At 37.0% G+C, this 17722-nt stretch overlaps 1 protein-coding gene across 8 annotated transcripts in view; it reads right to left on the bottom strand.

The window, feature by feature from the left end:
- GRM5 (glutamate metabotropic receptor 5) overlaps positions 1 to 17722 on the bottom strand; it is a 239810-nt gene that overhangs the window by 119756 nt on the left and 102332 nt on the right. The window lies entirely within an intron of this gene.

Below are 17722 nucleotides of genomic sequence, written 5' to 3'. Positions count from 1 at the left end.
AAGTCCTGAGGATGGTTTTAAACTCACATTTCTACAACACTCATGTGATGAGCAGTGTCTGGGAATTGTTGGTTTCAACAGAACCTAATACACAGCCTCATGCACGCTCAAGTGGAAAATGTACTCCAAGACATATCTCATTTTTTCTTTGAGTTAATTTTGTCTTGGTATAGGGCTAACTGCTCACCACCAATTAAGATGTTTGGGAGCATTCATAATTATTTATTTTCTTGAAGTTACAGATGAAAAATTAATTATAAAAATTGAAATAATGTTATATTTTTTCAGGTGGCCTTTGATGGTGAATTTTTAAAAACTTGTACTAGTAAGAGGAATGGGAACACACTGAGATTGTAAAAGAAATTAGGTCTTGAGATTCATTTTTAACTAGCAGATTGCACATTTAGCCACCAGTACAAATTGAGTATTTGGGGTTAACATACAGATGTGTCATTTGTCAATCCTTAATATATTTCTTTGATGGAACTGGGATGGCAGGAATGGCCCAGAGGAATTAAGAAAGCTTTCAATTCCTGTTAGGAAATTTTTTTCCAAGTATAGGAACTGCTGATGATCTGGTTCATTATCACAGTAATTGTCTTGTTCCTTAACATCTCTGTTTCATTTTTTCTTTCCATTTGGTTTACGACTGTTTCGATTCTTCTCTGTGTCTCTGTTTTTCCCTCTGTCTTCCAATATATTATTATAGCGAGTTTTCCTTGATTTTTAGGTATTTTAAACATCAGAAGACATTATCCATACATATTCAGTAAATGAGTAGTAGTAACTTAATTTACCTGTATACCAACATGCAGCATGTGGTCTCCCCATTATTTCCATTTGATTTTTCTCTAAGACTTTTGAGAACAAAAAAGAAAATTGATGTGGTATTTAATGAAATTTACATGTCTTATTAAATTTATTGCATTAGTTGAATTCACACTTTAAAGTGTGTGCTTTATATAAGTAATAGAAATACTGTTTTCTTATTAGCTACTATGAGCAATATTTTCCAAGTGGTTGCAAATCCATTGTCATAATTAACTGTAGAATGAAGGATAAAATCCCAAAGCTGACATTAATTTCAAATCAAAGAAGGCCAAACTGGTTTGATTGGACATTTTCAAGGGGGAAGGAAAAGAAAATGCCTTTGGATTCTTTTGCAGTTAGAGAAAATGTCACATACATAACCAATCTAAAGTGTTATTTATTATTGATTTTAAACATCTAAATGTTTTCTGGGTAATCCATAGGTGTAAAAACCAGCTGCTTTACTTAGAGAATTTGGTCACTGAAGAGACATTTAGTACAAATTAAAATGGAGGGGTTTCGTTTTTGGATCTACAAAATCTAGTCTTGATTGTAAGCATTACCACAGACTTCCCTCATGAGCAGGAACAAGTCACTTTGCTAACAGTTATGCAGATGGATGTGGGCTCCTGTTTCTACATTTAAAGGTGCTTAAACACACTCCAGGTTCAGAAAATTAGAGAGGCACTGGACTTGTGAGAATACACTCTTCCTTAGACACCATCTTCATGCAAATTGGAACAGGGCAATTTGCTCAAACAGTGCACACAGCCTATGAGTTCATTTACTACAGTGCAATTGGTAACTAGATAGTATAATTTTCAACTATTAAGGAAAATAAAGTCCAACAATGCATTTGAATTGGTGTATGAAAATACACTTTTCCCTTATTAAAGGTATTTGAAACTCTGAAGGTTTTTCAAAGCATCCAGTCTCAGAGTCTAACATTTGCTGACTAAGTAAATTCGCTGGTTTCCCTCGATTAAGAACAGAGAGGAAGATTTATAGCAGGAGCCATGTATTTCCAATCCAAATGTAAATAAACATCATGAATGCTACCTACTGTATCTTTGAAACTTATTGACTCATACCCATCTTGAAAATCTATTTAGGGATCACAATCATTTTTTTTTTTTTTTTCTCAAAAGAACCTTGTGAATAGGACTGGATGGAAATTACATCTTTATCGTGGGGAAGAATACACCCGTACAGTAGTAATTTCAGAGTCATTGAACCCAACTATCCAACACAAAGGATGAGATGACACCATCCCACCTGAAGCCCAGCACTGCTGTCTCTCAGCTTTTCCGGGACCCAACACATCAGATATGGTCTCCCACATGAAAAGGTAACATCTGGAACATCTGAAAAATGCTTGAACATTCAATCACTGGAAGACAATGGAGCAAAAAAAAAATCTGGAGTACATAAAATCCAACAACTTTTCACTTCCTGTTAATGTCTCTGCAAAACCAATAGCCAGCCAAGAGTTTTGGTTCAGAACAAACAAACTTCATTTCCCTTACAATGATACATCATACTTACATAAAGCACTTGGATATTTTTAACCTAGTGACTCTTCTTCATCAGGCTTTTCAGCCTACTTGAAGCATCTATGTGTTGTGAGCTCCTTGGCATGCCAGCAGTTCAGCTGCCATAACAAAATGCACAATTTTAAAAAGCTTGTTTTTAAATTAGTGTCATCATGAGATATTCATTTGTAAAGTGCTTATTTATCATCTGACACAGATTTCCATGGTAATTCTCAATTACTTTACTTATTGTTCTTACAGGATAGTGAAGTCATCAGAGAGATGATGCACATAAACACAACATCAAAGCAAAAACATCAAAAGTGAGGAAAAGTATAGAACACATATATGTCTCTGCTGTCCAAGAATAGCACTCTTACCAAATTACAAAACTGAAATAAAAATCACTTTTATAATGGGAACAGCAAAATATCTGATTGTTGCAATAAAACTTGTTCCTTAGCATCCACAGTCCAGATGCTTTCTAAATGTGGAATTTTTTGTGTCTTTAGAATGTCCTCATTTTCCAGGCAGAATCATAGAATCATAGAAATGTTAATGTTGGAAAAGATCCTTAAGATATTGAATCCAACCGTTAACCCACCACTGCCAAGTCATCCACTAAACCGTGTCCCTAAGTACCACATCTACATATCTTTTAAATCACTCCACCATTTCCCTGGTCAGCCATTTCCAATGCTTGACAATCCTTTCTGTAAAGATTTTTTTCTTACTATCTAATCTAAACCTCCCCTGGTGCAACTTGAGGCCATTTCATCTTGTCATCCATTTCCTTTTGTCCTATTCCTTGCTACCTGGGGGAAGACTGACCTTCATCTGGCTACAGCCTCCTTTCAGGTAGATGTAGAGAGTGAGAAGGTCCCCTCTAGCCTCCTTTTCTATAGGCTAAACACCCCTAGCTCCCTCATCCACTCCTCATTCCCCAGCTCCCTTGTCCTTCTCTGGACATGCTCCAGCACCTCAATGTCTTTCTTGGAGTGAAGGGCCCAAAACTGAACACAGAATTCAAAGTGTGGCCTCACCAATGCCAAGTACAGGAGGACAATCACTACCCTGGTCCTGCTGCTCACATTATTGCTGATACAAGCAAGGATGCCATTGGCTTTTTTAGTCACCTGGACATGTACTGGATCATATTCAGCTGTTGTTGATCATCACTCCCACATCCTTTCCCACCGGAGAGCCTTCCAGCCATTCTTCCCTCAGCCTGTAACATTGCTTGGAGTTGTTGTGACCCAAGTGCAGCAGTTGGCCTTGTTGAACTTCATGCAATTGGCCTCAGTCCAACAATTCAGCCTGTCCAGATCCCTCTGCAGAGCCTTGCTTCCCTTCCGTAGATGAACACTCACAGTCAACTCGGTGTCACCTACAAACCTGCTAAGGATGCACTCGATCTACCTGACTACATCATTGGTAAAGATATTGAAGAGCACTGTCCCCAAAAAGTGAGCCCTGGGGAACTCCACTAGTGACTGGCCTCCAGCTGAATGTAATGCCATTCACCACCACCCTCTGGACAAGGCCATCCAGCCAATTTTTTACTCTGCAAACAGTGCAACTGTCCAAGGCAGGAGCAGACAGCTTCTCCAAGAGAACGCTGTGGAAAAGAGTGTCAAAACTTTTACTAAAGTCTAAGTAGACAACATCCACATCCTTTCCCTCATCCACTAGCTGGGTCACATGATCATAGATGGAGATCAGGTTGGTCAAGTAGGACCCTGTCTATCATAAATCCGTGCTGGCTAGGACTGGTAATCCTGTACATATTGTGTGACAGTGCTCAAAATTATCTGCTCCATGACCCTCCCCAGCACTGAGGTCAGGCTGACAGAGATGTAGTTCTCCAGATCCTCCTTCCAAATCTTCCTATAAATCAGAGTATGTTTCCCAGCTTCCAGTCAACTGGCATCTTCCTGGTTAGCGAGGGCAGTTGGTAAATGATGGAAAGTGTCTTGGTGAGTGCAACAGGTTCCAGTACCTCTAAACTTTTGCTGTGGCATAAAAGTTTAGTTTAATTATTTCTGATTTGATTTCAAATTATTACTGATATTTTGTAAAAATACAGAACTCTTCCTGAAGATGTAAGCATGGGACTCCCACTTTTCAAATATCTTTAAACATGTTGAGAAGAGAACAGAAATAGGAAAAAACAGACATGTCAAAATTGGTGTTTAATTTCAGAATAGTGGATTTTTTTTCTATATTAGTTTTCCTCATTCTAGAAATGTTACTGAAAGTAACTTTGTTACTAATTGTTACTGAAAGTGACCCTCCAAGTTTGTTTCATGTAAATCACATAGGATGGTTAAAGAAAGAGAATCAAATTATTTTCACTATTGAAATATTTAACACATTCTGACTTTTTTAACACATTTTAGCAGATTATGTAACAGCAGATCCAGATCTTTTTTCCTTTGGAGTATAATTCAGAAATACTGCCTCCGTTCCTGACGGTCTTACTAAATTAAAGGGCATTTTCTCTAATGATTTTAATGGATGGAATGAAAGATTTTGACAGAGAGAAATCAGAATTTTCTTTTAATTATTTACATTATTATACATATTAATTAATATTATACAGATTAATTAATTTTAAGCTTATGATGACCTTCTGTGGGCCCTTAAGACAGAATCCAGTGTCTCATCCAGTGATACTAAAACTTTATATGCTTATAGCAACTTAGTATTTACTATCAGAAGAAGGTAAGTGACTTTTGAGATTAATCTTTGACTCTTGTAGATTGTATGCAAGCACATTTTTTGAGCTGCTGTCTTTTGGAAATTAATTTTATAAAAAGTTATTAAGGTCGTACATGATTCTTTGGTTTTTATAATCTGTATCAGTGGTTAAGAACCAGAAACTTCATCTACAGGGTTCAAAATAAATCATAATAAACAATTATTATTTAAATAAATTTACTGGTCAATATTCATTAATGATATTGCTGCATACACTTTATTGAATCTTTATTACAAACGATTTTTCTTTAAAATATTCCCTTTTTTTTTAATAAAAAAAAACTTGAGGAAAAGTCACCACTAAAGCTGCTACATACCTGAAAGAGAGCAGTCTTATAAACTATTTTGTAGTGTATCTATGCATCCAGATTCACTTTGGTCCGTATCTAATAGCTCCCAACTACCTAAACCATTAGAAATGTCAGGATGTGACATCCCCAGACAGAATCAGTGGGGCTGAAATCAAGGCCAGAAATCAAACTTCTTCCTTGACATTTCTTACAAGTAACTGTTTAAAGCTTTTGAAATGTGTACCCTCCAGGACAGTCCTGACTGGGAATTCCCAGATCTGGGTGGATTTTCAGACACTTAATTCTTCAGAGTCAGTGGGGAAACATTCAGTTTATGTTTAGCAGGCTCAGTTGTCCCTTGGTACATCTAACTCACAGCTCCTTTTTAAGGTAAAAGGCAGTAGATGTCAGAACCTGCCTCTGAGCACAGAGACGAGGTAGAGAAGTATGCAGGAATGTGAATTTAGTACGTCATTCCTGGAAAAAAAGGGAATCAAGGTGAAGAATTCTGTTCCGTGAACAAAAGTTCCCACCCTTGAGTAGATTCCCACTGAAGATTTCCCCCCCTTTTAAGCCTGTACCTGAGGAAGCACTTCACATCTGCCCAATCCACCTGAAAAACAATGACATCTCTGTTTTCCCAAGAAGCCAATATGCCATCTGAGAGAGAGATACATACACACTGGTCAGGGTTTATCTCCCCTGATTCTCAGTACACAATGGATGCTTGGATATATTCACCCCAAATCCCCAGCAGAGGATAGTTTACCTTATCTGGGTCTGAATCACCCTGTGCACAACACCTACACCTCACCCCCTGACTATTTAAGTGAGCTCAGACCAATTTAACACTGGTCTTAGTTTAAGATGAATCTTGTACTTCTCTATCAATGCTATAAAAAGTTCAGATAAAAATCTATTCAAATTAAGACTGAAATTATGATATTGAACTGTTGCTGCTTATTTTGAAGAATAATTAGCTCCTTTTCTTGGATATGTATGGCTCAAGATTCAGACAACACCCATCTCAGAGAATCGAAGATATAACCTGAGCTCAAGATGGGCATCACTTACATTAGAGAAATGTAAGTCAGCACTTGCTATAAGAAAGCCTCAGAAAAAACAGCTGCGTCCTTGTCTAGGATCTATGTCCTGACCCTTCCAGAGGAATGTTTAGAAGGAAGATGTGCATTTTCAACTGGTCAGTTAGAAACACCTTGAATGCATTCCTGTGGGTAAGAATTTCTGCACCTCTCAACTGAATTACTGTAGTTGAACGAAATACAGGCTCTGTGGCACCTGCACTATTTATCGGTGTTGTTCCCAGGATACTCCTTTGGCTCTATGATTTTCAATTTGGAGAGAGGCAGGTATTAATGCTTTTTTGAGTATGAATTTGAGTACTCCTCTGGCTACAAAAGCACAACTAAAATGAGATAACAAACTCCCACACAAACTTCTGGCTGCCAGTAGGTGAAACTGGCATATTAAGTTCAACATAGTGTAAAATAATGATTAGAAAATACTAATTATGTTTATCCTACCCTTGTACTGGGAGATTCCCCATGACAAGGACTTATGGAGCAGGAAGAAGTAATTAGACTTCTGACAGAGCAATTGCTGCATAAGTAATGAAGCTGTCTATTTTTTTATGGATAGATAATATAAGTGATATACCTTATAGTAAAAAGAAGAAAATATACATAAAGTTTCTCAAAAGTTACAACTAAGAGATGACAGCTTCAGAAGCAGTTCTGTCTTTGATTTTTGTTTTTAAAGACACAAAAATATTGTGCATTTATTACTGTCCTTCTCTGAAGGAGATTTCAAGATATCAACTATCAACAAAAACAGATAAACAACCTGCACTTGGAGTTTTGGTTTCTGAACATTTCCTTCTAAGTAGGAGTTTCTAGTTGTTTGTATAAATATTTGGGGTCAGAGCAAGCAATTAAATAACACACTTGTTTTATGCTACATCTGCTTAGAGTGACCTAAAATCTCTATTAAGTGTAGATCTAACATCAATCTCTGTATTTTGTGACAGTCATTCTTCTCAAGATATTGCTAAGTTGACAGTACATTATAGTATAATTTTCATCATGTCAGAAATGCTCAGATAAAATCAGATTTTGGGTGATTAATATGCCATTTTTATTACTCCAGGAGATGCATATTTAGCCAAAGCCTGAAACCTTTGAACACATGAAGAGTTTGGAAAATTATTTGAACAGAAATATACTTAACTTACTTTGCTTTAACTTCTAGGATACAAGGAATAATATTCCTTCTGGTATGCATTGATAGAACTATACTAAAAATCATCTGAGCCAATCATATTTAAAAAGAGTCAGAATCCAAGATTAACGTTGATTTGTGCATATCAACACTTCGAGACATAGAATGCTTAATATCATACCAGCTAAGATGTATTAAATCACCATGTTTTATAACTATACTTTTTCCCAGGATAGAAATTACTTACTCGTTATGATTAAGCCAGTCTCCACTTCCTTCATTGTTACTAATCAACATGAATAAAGGTTGAAAGGTATGACTCCTTAGTAAATATAGATTTTATTTTATTAAATATAACTTCCTAATCAAAATACTGTTCATTTAATCAATTCTGTAATTACATGTTTCTAATATGAAAGTGATCAACAGAATTCAGCTTGGGCCTCATTCCTTGAAATAGTACATGGCTTTTTTATCTGCTTTTCCTGAAAGCAGTATATTCTTGCCAAGATTTATAATGTCTTTTCAAGGTAGTAGTGGACTAAATTCCACCAAAATGAGGTTTATCGAGTTTTGGTATTTCATTCACGTTATCAGTCACCTTCAGTCTTAACCTCTGGAGATACAATGACTTCACTAGAAACTATTAACTCAGCCATAGCGAGAGGGAAATGTGCTGCTGTGTGTGTTACATTGTCATTTTAATAGAGTGATAGAAAAAATGAGTTACACCGCAAGTTTACAAATCATAAATTTTCATTACTCCAAGTGATATTCTTCCATAATCACTCACCAGTGTTAGTGAGATGGATTCCTTTGTATAAATCTCTGCTGCATGGGTATTTTTATGTTCAGATCTTGGGGGTGTTTTAAGCACAACTAAATCATCTCAAATAAGAAGCCAAAGAAAGAATCTCTCTGCCTTTATGATTCCCACTGTCCTTCTCCAATTGAAAAATGGAACACATGACAAAAATTTTAAAGCTGAGACAATTGAAAAATTACTATCCAAGTGGTCCAGTATTACTTTCCCTTTATCTGCCACACATTTTTCTATTGTTTATCTACACAAAGGACCTCTGTGACTAAGAAACTGAGATGTGAACAGGTTTGCTGAGAAAAGAGGCTGTTCCTGGACGACATGATTTAGAACAGCAGCTCTTTATCAGGAGGTAGTTGCACAGAGCTACAAACCCCCGAGTCTTCCCCTTTCATAAATATCTTCCCTGTATACAGATGTGTGTTTGTGGTTTGTGTGTGTGCAGTGAGTCACTATTCCTAGATGTAGACTCTGGGATGATGCAGAGAAATCAAAAAAAAAAGAAAGAGGAAAAATGAAGTCATGGAAGATATCATACTCATATATTAAGAAATATAATAGAAAGGAAATAGATCTTAACTGTCAATAGTACCTTCCAGTAAACCTCTATTTGTCACAAAGTTAGTTTTAAAGGAGCAGAAATAGGCTTGGGTATTTTTCAACAAATATACACCAAACATTTAATGAAAATCATTTTAGCCTTGCTTAATTTAATTAACTGAAATTCTGTAGCTTTTCTAAAGATCAGAAAAATTCAAGGATAATGCTTTCATCCTGTTCCAACTACCCTTGATTTTTTTCTAGCAATATATACTGCATCTCCTTTTTAATCTTAGTTTTAATGTTTTAAATAGTTACATTTTACCATGTAACCTACACAGAATTGTAATTTTAATTTATTTTAACCTCTTGAATTCATGTTTTTAAGAAGAAAGCATCTTATCATTTCTCTAACTTCAATAGAACATGTTTTCATTGTTCCAAAAGTACTTTTAATTTCTTTTCTTAGAATTGGAAAAATCTCTTCTATCCTCAAAATAGACTCACATCAGAAAATTCTCTATGATTGTTACCTGTCACTCTCAGAAGACATATTTAAAGAGAACAACTGTAAGTCACCCATAGACTTTTCCCATTCTGAATTTTAATAATCTGCTGGATAGAGCTTTTGAATCAAACGTAAAATCGGAAGCATTAATCTCTTGTGCAAAAACAGAGATGCACCCACAAATGTACACAATTTCCCAGCAATACCACTGACTCAATTTCAAGCAGAACTACAAGTAAGGGTCTGTTGGCAATATGGAGTTATTTTTGACATTGACTCACTGTCTGTTTTTCAAATGTGAAGGTTATCTAATGGATTTTCAATTCTACAATGAAAATAAACCTCATATAATGCTTTGGGATTGTTTGCCACCACTTTTTCTGTGCTTTTTCCTTTGTCTTATTTCCACTGAGAGAATAGAGCTTTCATGTGATTCCAAAATGTGGGACATGTTTTCTGTTTGCACTGAAAGTTGTCAAAGCAGAATAAGGGTAAACACAAGTCTTCAAATATATAAATAATAGTCTTAGAAAGGCAGTTTTAGAAACTGTTTCTTTGTTCCCATTTATAGGACAAGAAGTAATGGGCTTAAAACAACCTGTAGGTTTGACATTAGGAAGAGTATGGGGAGTAGTTAAGTATAGGAAGCAGTTGCCTGAGGAGGTTGTGTAATTTTTATCTTTGAAAGATTTTTAAACAGATCCACCTGAAGATGGACCAAGCATGAACTAGGCAGAGGTGAACTTTCAGTGCAGAAGTAAAAGGTTTGAAGGACATGCCGAGTTTCAAGCCACTTCCTCTTTCTTCAGTGCTGAGGCACGACTTGACTCAAGTGTGTTGACTGAAAAAGCTACCTCCCCTTGGCCGTTAATGTCAGTCATAGATGAGAAAGAGCAGATCCTTCAGGAAGGAAATCATTTAATTGGACACACTAATGATTTGGCATGTCAGGAGAAGTTTGGTGTATTCTCTAATGTTATGTTTTCGGATGTGTAGGACCTGAATGTCCTCGCAGAGACGTATGTATCTGTTATTGCCATAAATAGAAGGTGTGCTTACTTGCCAGCATACACACTTGGAAATTCTTAGTTGTTTGCTTGATATCATCTAACTCCCACACACCACTAAGGAAGACATAGAATTCCTGAAAGGGCAAAATAGAGACATTCTTCCAAATAGACTTATAATTTACTCCATCCCCAACTACCTCATCCATATTAGTGACTGTGAAATTGGCCTGCAAGGTGAAATATTTATTAAAAACAGGTCAGATAGATACCAAAATAAAAAAGAAAAAGGATTTTAAAGACAGAAAAGAAGAATTAAAAAATCAGGTTGATTCATTTGCTTTCAGTGTATATGTTTGCGTTGCTTGTCTCTCCCCAAAACCCTGAAATGTAGCTTGTGAGGTCTGAACCACAAAAAGAAAATTGTACTTCTTTCAGTTGTTACACAAAGAACCTTGACCAACCACTCCATTGCTTCCATCTGCAGTAGGACAGATGGGGGTTGGGGGCTGCTATTACTCACCTTGAGGGTCTCTGAGCCATGAAGCTGACACAAAGGGGGACCACGAATCTCCTCTTCAAAACCAAGTTATTCTTCGTTTTTAGTCTACTTTACTTCTAAATATGCTGTTTCAATATAGGAGGAAAGACAGCTTTTCACTTCCCTAATCTCTTTTATAATTCTAGAAAAGTAAACCTTTGTTTAAATGTTAAGTTCTTGGTCTTTTGGGTAGTGATGAAGATTCTGGCTTAATGCTGTTAATTACAGTGCATTTAATTGCTAGGTTTAATATGGTAGCTGCTTTCTTGGACTACACGTTGATGTCTGAACAAGACAAATGAGATAAATAAATGAGTGGGCAGCAGACAGTTGTCTCAGAGGAAACAGCATTCAGGTGAGGGTGTACCAGACTCCTACCTACTGCGGTTGAAGAAAAAGGATCAGACTGCTCATAGAGGCTGGGGTTGCACAATTGTACTCTGAAAGTACTTTTTCACATGCTTATTTTTTCCCTGGAGAAGAGGTTTGCACATTTATATTACATTTATCTTCCACAGTTTCGTCAAAAGTTGTAAAGTAGAGTTATTCTAGATAGAATAGTTTTGTCTGATTAATTTTTCCCTGAAGCAGCAAAAATAAGCAAAAATGAATTTAGAGCATATTTCAGGTCTGCAAAATTTCATATCCTAATTTATGTTACAAGAACTTCACCAGTTGGACTTTTACTAACACAGAAAAAGGCATACTAACCCACACCACACAGCACACTTTCAGGAGGGAAACCACTACATATTCTGCAGTGAGATTTTTCTTCATCCGTCAGACACTTTTACAAATCTCACAAAAGATGTCTTTTTAAATTATTGAAAAGAACTCATTTTCCTCAGATCATCTATCTTGCTTTAATTTTCCTTCAGCAGTAGTTGCCCTTTTTAGTTGCTAACTAGATTTTCTTCAGATGTATTGCTGAGTTTCCTATCAGCCAAATTACTTTGGGGACTTCCTGGAACAAACGGTCCTCCACATTCTTTGTCCCTCCTTATCCTCATTTCTACTACTCACCTTCTACTTAGCTCATTTGCTGACCCATCTCTTAGACTCTGAATCAATAACAATTTCCTCAAATCCATCTCCTCAGGAGCTAAGTAGGTATCTTATTAGGAGAGGTGATTGGTGATAGAGAATATCTGTGCTCTTCTGAGAAGAATGGGTCCTGGCTCTTCTTGCCCTCTTGCAGAGCCTCACTTGAATTGCTTGTGATCATCACACTGCTAGAAGTGGTGTACTCCCCTTACCACCTTCATCTGGACATACTCTGTGGCCGTGGCATGCTTCAGGGCCACAGCCCGAGGCATCCTGAGGCACAGGCTTTCATGTCACAGAACAGAGTGAATTCTGAAAATACAGGATGTAGTTCTTCATCTTTGCAAGGATATTAAAGCATGTAATTATCAAGTCCTGATCATACTCAAAAGAAGATGGAAACTCTGTGGGATGCTCTAGATTTCCCATCTCTTTGCTACAGATATTGTAACAAAGTGAAGATTTTATATTATTTCTGTAAATCCTTGATTGAGCTAAGTGTCTAAGACCCATGTGGAGATTAAATCAGACTGATAAATTTTAGCCATGTTTCTTCAGCTGGACAGATGAAAATCTGAATCATGACTAGAGCCTAAGGAAACATTTCACTTCTGACAGATTTTTTTTATTCGTTGTGTCATCATGATCATCATCATCATGGTTGGGCTTCGCAAACGAAGATTTCGGAAGGCTCTATCCACATTTGTTACAAGCACGCTGGTGGCTTATGAGGCCAATACGAGATAAACATGTCCAATTGCAATAAGCACAACAGAAAGACTCCTTAGATGGTATATCCTGCAAGACATGATTCTTTCTGTGTTGTCTTTTCTCCTCAAGAGTGATCCTGTGTGCGTTCTCAAAGGAAGCAGTAGCGTTATAGATGGTGTGTCTCCAGGCCTCCTGATTTGAGGCCAGAGTAGACCAGTTGTGTTGATCAATATGGCCAAGGTTGAGATGTTGTTTCAGGGAGTCCTTGTTTCTCCTCTTCAGGGCTCCTCTCTTGTGGTAGCCTGTGGCAAGTTCACCATAGAGCAAGATCTTAGGGAGGCGGTGGTCCTTCATCCTTGAGATGTGCCCTGCCCAACGCAGCTGTGTTCTCAGCAACGTGGCCTCAATACTTGTGACTGCTGCTTGTTCTAGAACAGATGTATTGGTCATATAATCTGATCAGTGGATGTTTAGGATTGTTTAGGATTGTACAGAGACAGCGTTGATGGAAGATATTTGTCGTGTATAACTATGTCATTTAATACAAAGGGAAGTCCAGATAATCTTAATTAACTTTTTTATTTTTTCAATCACATGGCAGTTAAAAACGTAGTAAATCTGACACACCATATGCATATATGAACGTATGAAGCAGATGGATGTCCCAGTAATTTCTTGAAGATCAGTACTGCCAATGGAATGTCATTTGGAAGTGGGAGATATTGAGCAAGCCATTTTTATCTCTTTATAGCTCTATTTTCCCTTTAGAATCATAGAGTCACTGAAGTTGAAAAAGACCTCTAAGATTATTGTCCAACTGTTAACCCAGAAACACTTTCAGGGAGCACTTCCCTGAGCAGCCTGTTCCAACACCTGACCATTCCAATACCCTCGTCCTTTCCCTTCTCCTCTCCTTTAAGTAGGAAAAGTCTCATTGTCTTGCACTTGGAATCACAAATTCTTTGCAAAACTTCTGTCTTTTTAGTTTTGTACAATAACTATATCATAATAATAAATAAATCAAGGGGAAATTCTCTTGTCTAAAGGTAAAAAGCATGCAATGCCTGTATCCATGTATCTCAACATTCTTCTACCCCAAAACAGAGTATGTATGTCCCAACTGCCACTTAGTAACCATCCCCATTTGCTGTCACCAACGCCATAACTTAGTCCCATCCCAAAAGTATTAGTTGATGTAAAATAAAATAATGCCAGTAAGCAAAAAGAAAGAATAAAATTATCAAGTACTATGGTACTGTTCTCTGAATCCATTTTATTTAGGGCAGTTACAGTCAATATTCATAACTTCAGTTGCAGATAATAGTTTCTATTTCATTATGAGAAATCATGTGACTTAGCATTAAAATACTTAGTTATTCAGAGAGGTGTTTTGGAATCCTTGCAGATGAAAGGTATCAGAAAAAAATATCACTGTAGAGAATTACCACAAAGGTTTTTTTCAAATATCAGAAACTAGTAGTCAAGAGGAGTAGGGTGAGTGTCACCTTCAAGAAAATGTCAGCTATTGGGTCTGAACATTACATAAAATGAGGAAGAGCTGAAAATCACATACAACCAAACTGGTTTTACCTACACAATTCATACTCCTATTTCCTTCTGAAATCTATTCCAAAGTTATTCTGGTACGTGAATGTATTATTTATTCTCTAATTAATTTTATCTATGAGGGTATATCCTGGCATATGCCCTATAGATGACAGATGCAATAAGGACAAACAGGTGAAGCCTAGCTGAACTCAATTAAGTTGAATAACAGTTAAGCTAAAATAACATTGTTTTACACTTAAAAGTCAACACAGTCACCTTTTTATTTGAGGTTAAGTCCAATTCCTCAAGGTGCATGAGGTAAATATTTGCTGAGCATTTAAAATGTTTTCCATTAATAAAAAAGCTCTAGAATGCTACAAGCACTAATGACTTGCCATCTTTCATCTCTGTCACAGGCAGGCAATGCACTGCATAGTATGTCATGAGTGGAGTGTTTATTGAAGGATATTTTTTTCCTCCCCTTGGGGCTGCATAGCATAATTTATCTGATGCGCACTCTCTGTGGTCACTCCATTTTCTGTTTATCTCAGTATAAAACAGGTGCTGTGAGGAATCCACAGCTTTCAAAAAGACTTTTGAAAGACTTCAGATTGGAGATATCAGGGGTGAATCTGAATCAAAAACGGAACAAAAAAAAAGCTAAGAGGAAATGGAAATGTCGTTTTCTTGTGGATTCCTATAAAGCTACTGTGTGGTTTTAGGACTTTAGTTCTTTCTGTGCATTTGGAAATGAAACAAAATCATTCTTCACTTAACAAAACAAGGGGTAAGCAAAATGCATTTGTGGTGTAAAAAAAAAGTATTCATTAGTAGATGGAGGTTTTTCTTGTGAGCCCATGACATTCCAATGACAGGCACTTTCTCTACTCTTGAAGTGTCCTTTCATAGCCTTCTCAGTTGAATGGTTAATCTGCAGCAACTCCAGGATCAGATGATGAATAAAAGTATAAATCTTATCCTAGTTCATTTTCCTGCATAGCTTCACAAGAGAGATTAGTTTCATGAGCCTTCTTTAATTTCAGATGTAGTTCTTCCCCCTTAGAGCTCTCTGAACCATTTTCAAAATCTTGCTAAATATCTTTCCCCCCTGTATAAATGATGTACAAAAAGGTCCCCAGCATAATCTGCTTATAAGATCTGGGTTTGTACTGGTGTCGCATCCATCCCATGTCAGTGCCTTACCCTGTTGTCTAAGGAACCACCCAACAACACTAGCTCTGGACCAACAGTCAAATATTCACAGCCAACAGAGTCAAACAACTGAAAACAAGAGAGCACATAGCACACCAAAGTCCAGGAAAATGGAGCTTTACATCCCTACAGGAACTTAGGCCATCAATGGACAATGACATTATTGTCTTGCATTACTTTTACCACAAGAAGCCTTCTTGCAAGATCCCTGGTTTTTCTTTTGCTTTTTTCTTTTACTTCTGTTGCAAAGCCTAGAAATTAGCCCATAGTGGAAGAAAACATGTTTGTGAGAATGAACATTTTTGTGGAACATAGCCACTCCACACCTTCCCACACTCTACGCATGATTCTTGTTGCACAGCAGATATAGAAAACACTCTGCTATACTGACTAAGGGTAGGTCAAAGACAAACAAAAGTCCTCAGTAGGCAAAACTAGTTACTTCGGGGTTTTTTGGGGGATGTGGGGGTGGTTGGTTTTTTGTTGTGTGGGGTTTTTTTTAATACCAATTTGGAACCAAATCTATTGAAAAGATACAGGAGACTCCAAGATCCTTGGGATCTCTGAAGTGCAGAGCCACATGTAGAGAGACTATACCCCTTCACCTGTCCTTGTCTGATGCAGCCACAGGAATGCTTTGGTTGGATGACGGTAAATGCCATTAGTTTACACCTGTCCCCAGCAGCTACTGGCTGGGGACTTATTAATCTATGGCTGAGTAGTCACTTCTCAGCCACTACCTTGGAATCTCTGTGAATAAATACAAAGGATAGAAAAATGCTTACACTTTTTCTTTCTTTGTAAACACATCCAGTTCATACTACATTTTTTACAATTAAATTGTATAGCACTACCACAGGTATGGATACACCTAGAATGGTCTGGTAGAATTAAGGATTTTTGTTTTGACTTGAAAGACTTTACAGTTTAGATTTCTAAGAAAGGATATAACTTTCAGTTTACTGAATGGAAGTCATGTACTGAATAACAACTTTTTTATAATTACTCATGACAACTCCCACTGCAGCTATGAAAAAAAAACAAACAACAATAAAAAAACCTCTTATTTGCAATCTGTAATTCCTGAAGTCCTTATTCATAAAAGCTTCTCAAGGGCTAAATTTAGCACTGCTGTACATAAACAAATACCATACAAAATTAAGTATGATTTGGAGTCTGGAGCAGTTCAGGTTCAACATATTTTTTAAAAATGATGCTTATGTGCTTCTACATTTGAATGCTGCTGCAGAGAGTTGGCAATTTGTATTTAGGACTAAAGTAGACAGCAAAGGTCTTGTGGTACCAGATTCAGCTAGAGATAACAGAGGTGATATTTGCTCCAACCTGCTATAAAAAAGTTACAAGTAGGCTTTTCCACTAAAGCTAGTCAAAAAGAGAGTCTTCGTACTAGCCTTTTTCTATAACATGATTTCTCCGTGCTACTGAAAATGTCCACATTACAAAAAAGTGACCAAAGAAGGTCTTTTTTTTCTCTGTTAACTATAGAGACAATCCTGATGACTACAATGAGTTGTCTAAATTGTAGACATCTAAAAATGCTTAAGTGAGCCTCACCTTGAGGACTGTGGTCCCTTTGGGTGTCAGTACAGAAAACGACCAAGATAGTCCATGGAAGGGCCTACAGATAAAATGTATTTGAAAGGAGACTGTTGCAAAAATCAGAGAAAGAATTAAGACATTCACGTCTAAAAATGCCAAAATTTAGGCTGATCACAAAGAGGAAGGGCAGAGACTAAAGCCGCTATTGTTGCCTGTTACCTGTGCTTTCCCAAGGGGAAAGACATCTGTGTGCAACAGGTCAGATTGGGAACAGAGGCTGGTGTCTTGCCAGTTAGTGAGACTCAGCTGTCAGCACAGTCCTTGAAAGTTTCCCTGAAGCTCTCACTAGAACTTCTGGTTTCACAGACACCATTTTACAAGTGTTCCTGTAGAGTTCATGCTTGAGACAGCATGAGATAATCCTTCTAATAATGTACTGAAAAGGCAGTGCATTACATTAGTTGACTCCTGGTGTACTCCATTTTGTGCTCAATACATCATTTTTCCTGTCTCATTTAGGATCCACTTGTTGAATAAGGGGTAAGTGTAAAGATCTCATTAGGTTTATATCAGTATCATTACTTTTCTAGTAATTACTAGC

This window comes from Corapipo altera, unplaced genomic scaffold (genome assembly GCF_003945725.1).
Source record: "Corapipo altera isolate COAL_440 unplaced genomic scaffold, ASM394572v1 0, whole genome shotgun sequence".
In the NCBI taxonomy this organism is placed as follows: domain Eukaryota; kingdom Metazoa; phylum Chordata; class Aves; order Passeriformes; family Pipridae; genus Corapipo; species Corapipo altera.
This window is presented reverse-complemented; position numbering and strand designations above follow the sequence as displayed.